We start from the raw sequence: 10,265 nt of genomic DNA on the forward strand, positions 1-10,265 counted from the left end.
TACCAGTTTGATTTAGCAGTGTAAATGATTGCCGCTTTAAAAAATTAAAGATTTCTTACCAAATTTCTCACTTTGTGAATCTCTTCCTATTCAATTTCACCCTGTGCATTAAGGTCCCCCCTGAAATGGGTCATATTGGGAGGTATGCACAATGTAATATACACTGACCTTCCACCTGGCATCCCTGTATATTACAGTTAAATCAATGGTGTATATTAGATTAAAGCTAATAGTTTAATAATACCTGGGTACTGTTTATAACGCCACCTTATTGAGACACAACTATTTTATAAACGAATACAACTTCAAAAACATGAACAGAGACAACTTCAACTTTAAAATACATAAAATCTATAATTTATCTTGCCATGTACAAGAATAGCAGAAGCCTTTGTGCTATTTACACACTGAGTGAGCTCTCATCAGATACAAGGTTACACAGGACACAGACACCCATGCAGGGCCTGATTAAGATATCCAGCCACCCCAGGCTAATATAGAAGTGACTGCCCCCCCCCCCCCCACACCACCACCACCGCCAACTTAGTTGCTCATATTCAGCCAGAAATCTGTGAAGTACTTGGGCCTTAGCTCTATTCATATTGCCACTTACCACCCTAGCAATGCTGGCAACGGTGGCTGTGGTATCAATCACTGCCTCGGAGGTGGAGATAGACAGCTTTCAAAAGATCTCTTCCCGGCGTCCCTGTCTCTGTGCCACCGGCAATTATAATAGGCACCACTGCTCCCACAGTTCATGGGGGAGCTCTCACAAGTCCCCCCCCCCCCCCCCCAGAACCCAGCGCTCCATGCTGCAGCCTAATCAGCCTATTGGTTAATCAGGACCTGCACCCATGCAGAGAGGAGATGGCGGGAGCCCTTGGTCTCTTACAGCTCTCTCCTCCATATCTCTCCTTTGGTCAGGAATCTTCATCAATAGCTCATGAGACCTGACTCTCCTTTGTCTCTGCTTATACTGAATACTGTTCCGGCTGCCCGGTTTTCCTCCCGCACAAGAGGGAGAGTGGGCAATGTCAGATTTCTCTGTCCAGGGACCCCTGACATCGGGAGCACAGGGGTACAGTATACCCGGCACTGCCTCCTCTCCCTTTAATCTGGCTATACAGGAGAGGTTAGGTGGATCTGGTTGTAATAAAGAGACAGCTGAATCGAATAATGCTGGTGTTAAGCAAATGTGGCACAATAAAGGGTGTTAGAAGGGAGTGCTGTATGTTATCACATATATTAAATAGATTTTGTTTTATTCAGTCGTAAATTGTAGTGCTTTGTAATCAGACTTAAACTCAGGCACACACAGATATACAAATGTTTGCACATTAAATAGATCTATGTACCCTAGCAAAGTCAATGAATTAAACCTACATTTTCATTTTGAACAAAAGAGATGCTCGGAGTGTCTGAGTTATCTGGGTCCTGTTGCTATTTGACACGACTGAAACAACATGTATGAAGACACATCTACATTTATAATATCAACAAATTGTTCATTTTATTGTCCAATAGCGTGTGAACTCCAGCCAGTCCAGACCTTTATCTGTAAAAACAACAGCGGCCCAAAGGAAATGAACTTCCTTCCATTTTAGCCCATCCCTGAAAGTGGATTTGGTCCAGAAAACAGAAAAATACCAGACAATAAAAAATATGGGTTGTAAAAGTCATCTGACCTTTTAGTGAATATAATTGTATTAAAACAGACAATCGCAACTAGCAAGGACCTAGAATCAGGGCCGCCACTAGAATTGTTGGGACCTGGGACTGACCTACAGTCCGGGCCCCCAGCGGCACATCGCCCTACATTACCGCCTGCACCCCCCTCCCCCCCACGCACCCGCCCGTGCCTGCCAGCACCCGCCTCCCCCTACCCCATTACTTACCATCACGCAGCATCGCTCCTTCACCGTCGGTCAGGTCAGGTCCGGAGCGCAGTGCGCACACTGCACAGTGCAGCCTGCAGAGCGCCAAGCCCCCCTGTGTCCAGGCTGCACTGTGCATGCCTGGCTGGGGCCCGGGACAGCTGTACCTAGGCCACCCCCCTGTCGGCGGCCCTGCCTAGAATCAATCCTTGAAAGTGGACATGTATGAGCTTTTATGCTACAGAAAATGACATTGGGAAAGAGAGATAAAATCTATGGTACAAAATGATTCCTGCAGGATGGGTTCTACAGACCATAAACAAGATACTGTAGAAAGTACTGTACATACTGTTCATTGGCAGTTCAATAAAAAGTTAACACTGGAGCTGCAATATTACATATTGGGGCAGCACGGAGGGTGTAGTGGTTAGCATTACTGCCTCACAGCACTGAGGTCACGGGTTCAATTCCCACCATGGCCCTAACTGTGCGGAGTATATTCTCCCCGTACTTGCGTGGGTTTCCTCCGGGTACTTCGGTTTCCTCCCACAATCCAAAAATATACTGGTAGGTTAATTGGCTCCCAACAAAATTACCCTAAAACAATGTCTGTGTGTGCATGTACATGTACATGTGGTAGGGAATATAGATTGTAAGCTCCTCTGGGGCAGGGACTGATGTGGATGTTCAAATATCCTCTGTAAAGCTCTGTGGAATATGTATGCGCTATATAAGAAACTGTTAATAAATAAATAATAAATAAATAAATAATATTACTGGGGGAAGGAATTGCAGTAAAATGTCTTTGCAGGCAAACAGAAATAATAACTTGATAATGGGTTTCACCAGACTGACTTGTTTATGTATGAGGGGCAGATTTATTAAGCCTGGTGAACTGACAAAGTGGCCAGTGATAACTAAGGGTGCATACACACTGTACAATTTTTTTGACCAATTTGGTTGAAAGACATTTCCATTGAACCCAGTGTCCTGGACTAAAGATGTTGACAAAATATATTGACGACAGACAAAAGAAGATAGATCTAGCTACAGTTTATAGGCTCTTTTTGAAAGATATTCAAATTGAGCTGCATGCACAATTGACGAACAATCTTGATGAACAACTGGCGGGTATGCGCATCATCATTCATCGTTTGTTTGTTGACAATATCTTTTGTCAACATCTTTCGTCCAGGACACTGGGTTCAATGGAAATGTCTTTCAACCAAATTGGTCAAAAAAATTGTACAGTGTGTATGCACCTTTAGGATGAGCTCATTCGGATGCTACAGATCTGATGTACCAAAATTTCCGTTCCTCCAATAATCTGAGTCGAAAAATGAGTCTGAACGCCATCTTCCCGCTGTCGTATTCTCACGAGACCTGGAATCTATAAACGTACAGGAGATCAGCGCCATCTTCAGTCTGCATGTGAAATTTAGACAGCACGGATGTGTCTGTGCTGTCTGCAGAGGGGGCGAAGCTATGGGGGATGCAGGGAGAAAATCTAACTAAAGGGGGAACTAACAGGCTGCCTAACTTAATGGAGGCTGCTTAAGGGGGACAACTACTGATGGGGAACTAAAGGGTACATCTACTGAGGGGGAACTACTGAGCGGGAAACTAATAAAGGGGGAATTACTGAAGGTACAACTACTAAGGGGGCATGACTGCACTGAGATATCCGACGGGGCCATTTGGAATCTTGGGCAGATTCGAAAAAGGTGGGTCCGTGCATTTAAATCACTTGGTGGGCTACACACACACACACACAACGATTTACATGCATTTTCAGGCATTTTCTGAGTATCACTCAGAAAATGCCTGAATGTCGCCCCGTGTGTAGGGCCCATTACTATCTCACAGAACAACAGATTACAAAAAGTTTTATGAATTTTGCTGTTTACGGTTTTTTTATTTTTTACTTTTTAAATTGTTTTGGAATACTGTATATCATTGTACAGTGTATCAGTTTTTGTCCTTTTTATGCATTAAGCATTGTGATATTGTATGTCATATTAAAACTAAATAACAACATTATTTATGTTCAGTAATTTCAGTATTTTATACATGTTATATAACAATATACAGTACAGGGAATTTTTTGGTTAATACTAAATCTGACTGGTTTAAGTTGTGAGTATATTTTAAGATACTTCAATGCATAAACAAAGGCTTCCTAAAAAAAATCTCAACACCTGAAACAGTTTTGTTAGTTAAATGTTAGTTAAATAATGTGAGTGAAATAGCATTTCTAGATATTTTGGTCATTTATAAAAGAAAAATCAATTAAAATTTGATAAGGAATGTGGACACAAAATTACAGTAGATCATTGCAATGGGAATATAAACAGCAACTGTGACAAAACACAGTAACATAGGGCCTTATTTTGGTTCATTCTTTCTGACAAAATCCTTCTTAGATGGACAAAACCATGTGCACTGCAGGGGGGGCAGATGTAACATGTGCAGAGAGAATTAGATTGGGGTGAGAAATTTTGTTTCTGTGCAGGGAAAATACTGACTGCTTTATTTTTACACTGCAATATAGATCTCACTTTGAAGTTTAACCCCACCCAAATCTAATTCTCTCTGCACAAGTAACACCTGCCCCACCTGCAGTGCACATGGGCCCTTATTCAAGTTCGTGCGGTACGGCCCGCGTGCGGCCGTACCGCCGATGTTTTTACACTGCACATGCGCAGAGGTGAATCTGCGCATGTGCAGCCCCCTTCGCCGCAGACGGATTTCGTCCGCCGCAAAGGGGGCGGATAGGGGCGTGAGAGGCATCATGCCCTCATTTCCCTATGTGTACGCCCCGCGTTTCATGGGCGTTCCCATGCAAACGCGGGGCGTATGCATGGTAATGAGGGCATGACGCCACTCATGGGGGCGGAAAGCTGACGTCGCCGGATGTCAGCTTTCAGCCCCCATACAAGCTACCACACGGACGATTGTCCGTGTGGTCTTAGCTTGCGGGAGCTGCCGCGGCGTGCGGACCTGCCTTCGATGGTCGACGACCATCGAATGCAGGGGGCAGCTCCCACCATGGTGGAGGCGTAGCCTCCACCATTTTTATGCGGATCGCCAGCCGTCCGTGTACGGACGGCCGTGGCGATCCGTAGGGTGGGCGGGGATTGGTTTGTGCGGCCGGAGCCCCGTGTGCGGCTCTGACCGCACCAACCAGAATAAGGGCCATGGTTTGGCCCATCTAAGAAGGATTTTGTCAGAAAGAATGAACCAAAATAAGGCCCATAATGAGAGCAGAGTGAGACAAACAGTAAGATTAGACATAGCAAAAATAGTTTAGAATAACTGGATACAAATATTTGCAAACTTGCGAAATTTACAGTAATTACAGGCACGGGAATGAGGAATGGTCCACCTGAATGTAAAAACAGGAAGATACAAACAGGTATTGTAAGGAAGGAATAGAAAGCAAAGAGTAAAAATCTTATGGAAGGAAGAGGAATGGATAAGAGGGGGAAGAATAAACAGGGAGTGGAGGGATGGTATGCTTTATTAATAAACTACAGAGTGCAGCAGAAATAACTCCCACATTTTGAAAAATCACTGTGGGGTCTCCAAAGCAGGTAGGAGTGGTGCCGTCCATTCTGTTTTCAGTCGTCATCATGCAGTGATGAGGTGAGCATTGAGACTTTGTAGTGGAGGCTTTTATAAAAATGGCAAATCTGTAACTGCAATGCAGAGGGCGTTTGGCCCTTGGCTCGGTTTACGTGCGAATGAAAGTGTTTTTGCTGTAGGTTAAAAAAATAAAGGCAACAGGATCTGCATGAAGAGAAAACCACCCGGTCGTCCCAAAAATGTGAGAACACCCGAAAACATTGCTGCAGTAAGCGCTTTGATTGAGCTGTCTCCAGCGCATTCAGCACGGAAACATGCCTCAGCTCTTCAGATTTCGGAAAGAATTGTCAGGAAAATTTTGCATGCTGACCTTCATTTACACCCATCCATAGCAAGGATGTATGGATTGCTGTAATGGGATCCTCGCAGCTGTGCCTCCCTCTGGCATTCTGTGTAGTAGCGATGAAGCCCATTTCCACCCTATCTGGCACAGTGAACAAACTAAATTGTCGCTACTGGGCTGCTGAAAACCCGCGAGAACTCCATGCATGACCTCTTCTCAGCCCAAAAGCGACCGTTTGGTGTGCTGTGTTGTCTATGGGTGTCATTGGGCCTTACTTCTTTGAAGAGGGTGTAGTCACAGTTACTGTGAATTTCAATTGATACTGCGATATGTTGGAGAATTGAATGCGCCCGAAAATTCAAGAGTATGGTGAAGAACACAACCTAGAGTACTTCTGGTTCCAACAGGATGGAGCTTCGGCCCATACAGCTCGTCATCCGCACAACATTTTGCAGGATATGTTCCCGGGTCGAGTGGTCTCCTTATGCGAGGCAGTTCCTCGTCTGATTTAAGTCTGTGTGACTTTTTTGGTGGCGGTACCGCAAGGACGAGGTTTTCAAACATCATCCTCGGACCTTGGAACAACTAAAGGAGGCCATTCAAGAGTAAATTGAAGGAATTTCGACAGATATGCTAGTGAGAGTGATGGAAAACTTCCAAGAATGGCTACAAATGTGTATCAACTGTTAAGGCCACCATTTGGATGATATGATTCTTTAAACTTAAAATAAAGAAACTTTTTTATATCTACATTTGGGAAATAAAAATTTTTTAGTGATACCTCCTACCATTTTTTTTCAATCCCCCTTTGAAATGTGGGAGTTATTTCTGACGCACCCTGTACTATGAGTTGGTGAAAAGGCTTCTTTTTGCCATCTCTGAAAAGTCATCTAGAATTATTAAACATTTAATGATAGTGTTAGTTTTGCAAGTATGTGCTTGTATTAGTATTACTTTGATCTGATGTTATACAAGGTTTGAAGTTTTGCACATAAGACAGGAACTTTAGAAATGTCAAGAGCAAGGTTTAGCGCTAGAGAATTGGTATTTTATGGTTGCTTTTTTAAATCATGCTGGTAAACTGAAAAAATTAAATAAAATAAAACACGTAGCTCTGTTTAACACATATTGTATACATGTTTTAGGAGATTTAATTTAAAGGCCCAGAAAGCCTCAAATACAAGTTCTTTAAACAGTGTTGGACTACTGTAGCTATGGTAAAATCCCAGATGGGCCACACTGCCTCAGAGCCACACCCTCTATTGACTCCCTCCACAAATGTCTGCAGAGATGGGCAAATGCCAATGTTTTCCATCGCCACACACTGCAGGAAGAGCAGACAATCTTCTGTCAAAGGAGTTAGTAATAGTCCAGGTCATAGAGAGTGGGGGTGGGGGCATACTGGGTCTGCCTGTTGCATAAATAAATTCCTTGTCCCCCGGTAAAATGCTGGGGGTGTGACCTAATCACAAGAGGTGTGGCCACATCCCACAATTAGGCCCCTCCTCCAAAATGTTTAGTGGGGTGTGAATAAAACACTCTAAAGTCGAGAAGGGAGTGTTATTGTCATCGCCCCCAGCAGCAGCACACACCTACATGAGCTCTCATGCTGTCAGTGAGACACTCATGCTGAGGTGTGTGCTGCTGCCCAGGAGGCACGGAGCGGGGTGGGGGTCAGACCAGGGACCCCGCCGGGCCCCTCCTGCAAGCCTTGCCTGGGTATTTAGTATACCCCCTCTTGGCGGCCCTGGCTACCACATTTATAAAAACTTGTTCACACACACATTTCCTCGAAAAATTGATAAAATCGTAAAAAATTAAGGTTCTTATTATACTTCAAAACAAAACCGAAACCAACGCATAGCTAGCATACCATAATAACTGTAAACTCCAGGGCTGCCCATGGGTGATCAAGAAGGGCAAGTAAAACCTGTGTTTGGGGTACAAAGTCTTTGGTACAACGGCTTGATATTTAAAAGTTGATTTGCATGCGCTTACTTCCACTGGCGTAACCACCGAGGTTGCAGAGGGTGCAGCTGCTATGGGGCCCAAGCTGTTTCTACGGCATGAGGCTCCCCCTCCAAACTCGCTTGCTAAATACAGCTGCTGCTGACTGTCTGAGTACCCGCAAGCTGCAACCACAGGAGCATGCTGGGCTTGGGGCAGATCTCTTTTCCAGCTGGAGGTTGATACGCAGTACCAACGTCTCCTTACAGGCAGTAAACTGGAGACTGTGGAGGCCAGGCGTGTGACTGTTCTGCCATTTACTCACTGCAGGCCTCCACCCATGGGCCAGGCTGACACAGAATCCTGATTGACGGCCCTCACAACGTGGTCAGAGGAGAACGCATATAGAAGGGGTGGGGCCAGCGTGCACTGTATTAAACATACTGGTCTGGCACTGCAATAGTCGACCCCCATGTACACTGTATGCTGAATGCTGGCTGGATGCCTGCCACCAGTAACAACAATTTGCCATCACAGCAGCGTGTATCAGAAGAGACTGAATTCTGCCAGGAGCGCAATGGATTAGAGTGAGCAGTTCCTTGGGGGATTTGAGGTGGTAAAGATTGCATGTCAGACAGCACCACTAAAGCCCCTCCCCGGCCTGTCACCCTGATCTGTTTGATGCGGCCTGGCTTGCCCCAACCTCTCAGGGAAGACTTTCTGGGTAGTTTCCCTAAACTGTACCTGACCTGCTGGAGAGAGGATATTTTACAGCATTCCAGGAAGAAACTACTTCCAACGCACTTGTATACTCCCATTATTGCCCTGCTGTGACAGTCGTCGCTAAATCCAAGTGCACGAAAGGAGCTTTGATGACAAACCATGTGACACACGACGCCATGAGTAGAAACAAGTTCAGTATCCTCCCGCTGCCACTATCCAAGCCCCCATCTATTGCCTTTATTAACCAGGTAACAATGAAGCAAGCCCACCAGGGTCCATTTGGGCTCCCATATTCGGACCTTGTTCCTCCTCCTTATGTTCTGATTGTCCCATGATTTCATACCTACCAACATTGAGATTGTGCAGCTGCACCTTCTGCATTTTGGCCACTATGGGGGCACAGTGTCTATTCACCACTGCAGCGGGTAGCAAGGGGGAATCCTAACTGCCCCCCCACACACACTGTGGGACATTGCTGGCCCCGTGCGGGATGCGGGACTGTCCCAAAAATCAATTGGGAGGTATGTGATTCTACTAGAATATAGACAATGTAGGGGGGGGGGGGGGGTGTTCTCAAGATTTTGCTATGGGGCCCAAAAAGTTCATCCATCTCAGTGGGAGCATATTGTAAGTAGAGGAGGATGCAATTAAGAAGCTACTGTATTTACATGTGTGTTTGGAAAAATAGCAACTTCCTGTTTGGTCTCAGGCACATGTTTAAAGTAATGCAGATCGAACTCTACTAACTGCATATAAAATGTGCAGAAATGTAGTGCAGTATACAGTATACGTATGTGCTTTTTAACATAACAATTGCATTGCAAACATGTTTGATAATGCAAGCTACAGAATATTCATGGGCACAGAATCTATTTTTACAGATTGTTAACATATCACTGTGCTGAACACATATGGCATGTTAGATACAAGAATTTGGTAGAAGTGGGTTCCCTATACAATTTACTTTTCATGTTTGTAGTCTTCTTTGTAAATAGCTCAAAACATGCTGGTCAGCATGTCATCAATATTTTGAAAAATGTGGGTATTCCCTGTGTACTGTGTACTATGCATCTAATCGTCTGTACCGCCATTAGCCATATGTTTGATTTGGTTTCATGTGTTGCAGTGTAAATCCCGGCGGTCAGGATCCCGGCGTTCAAAATCCCGATGCCGGAATCCCGACCGCCGAAATCCCGACACTTTCTCCCTCCGTGGGTGTCCACGACACCCTCAGAGGGATAATAAATTAGTGTGCTGAGCGTAGCGAGGCACCGGGCCCGCAAGGGGGGGCGATCCACGTCCCCCCCTTGTCGTGATTTCGGCGGTCGGGATTTAATACTGAATCCGGTTTCATAGCCGTTATCCATTTCAGTGCACAAGAGACAGCTCTCCATACACACACAGTTCTGCACAGCCTGCAGTTCCTTATACCGTACATGACCTGGAATTTCTGTTCAAATTTGGATCTTAACCACACAAAAGACAATATGCACAGTACTTTTGAATGTTTCTGTAAGGCTGCAATTATCACATGACACATTTAGGTAACATCAATAGCGTACAGTATGTACCTGGTTTATGCAGACTTGCCTACCATCCTGCATTCAGCGAGAGGCTCCCGACTTTTACATCAATCTCCCGCTGCCCCGCAAACCTACCGGCACCTCCCGGTTATTTAATGTCAATCCGGGCTGTGAGTGCGCGCGCACGGGGGGGGGGGGCTGCCACCACAGGGTTGTGGATAGCAGGAAGTGTGTGGATGGGAGAAGCAGGGGAATCAGCAGCAGCCAGGA

The sequence above is a fragment of the Crinia signifera genome, chromosome 2 (assembly GCF_055691185.1).
Source record: "Crinia signifera chromosome 2, ASM5569118v1, whole genome shotgun sequence".
NCBI classification, from domain to species: domain Eukaryota; kingdom Metazoa; phylum Chordata; class Amphibia; order Anura; family Myobatrachidae; genus Crinia; species Crinia signifera.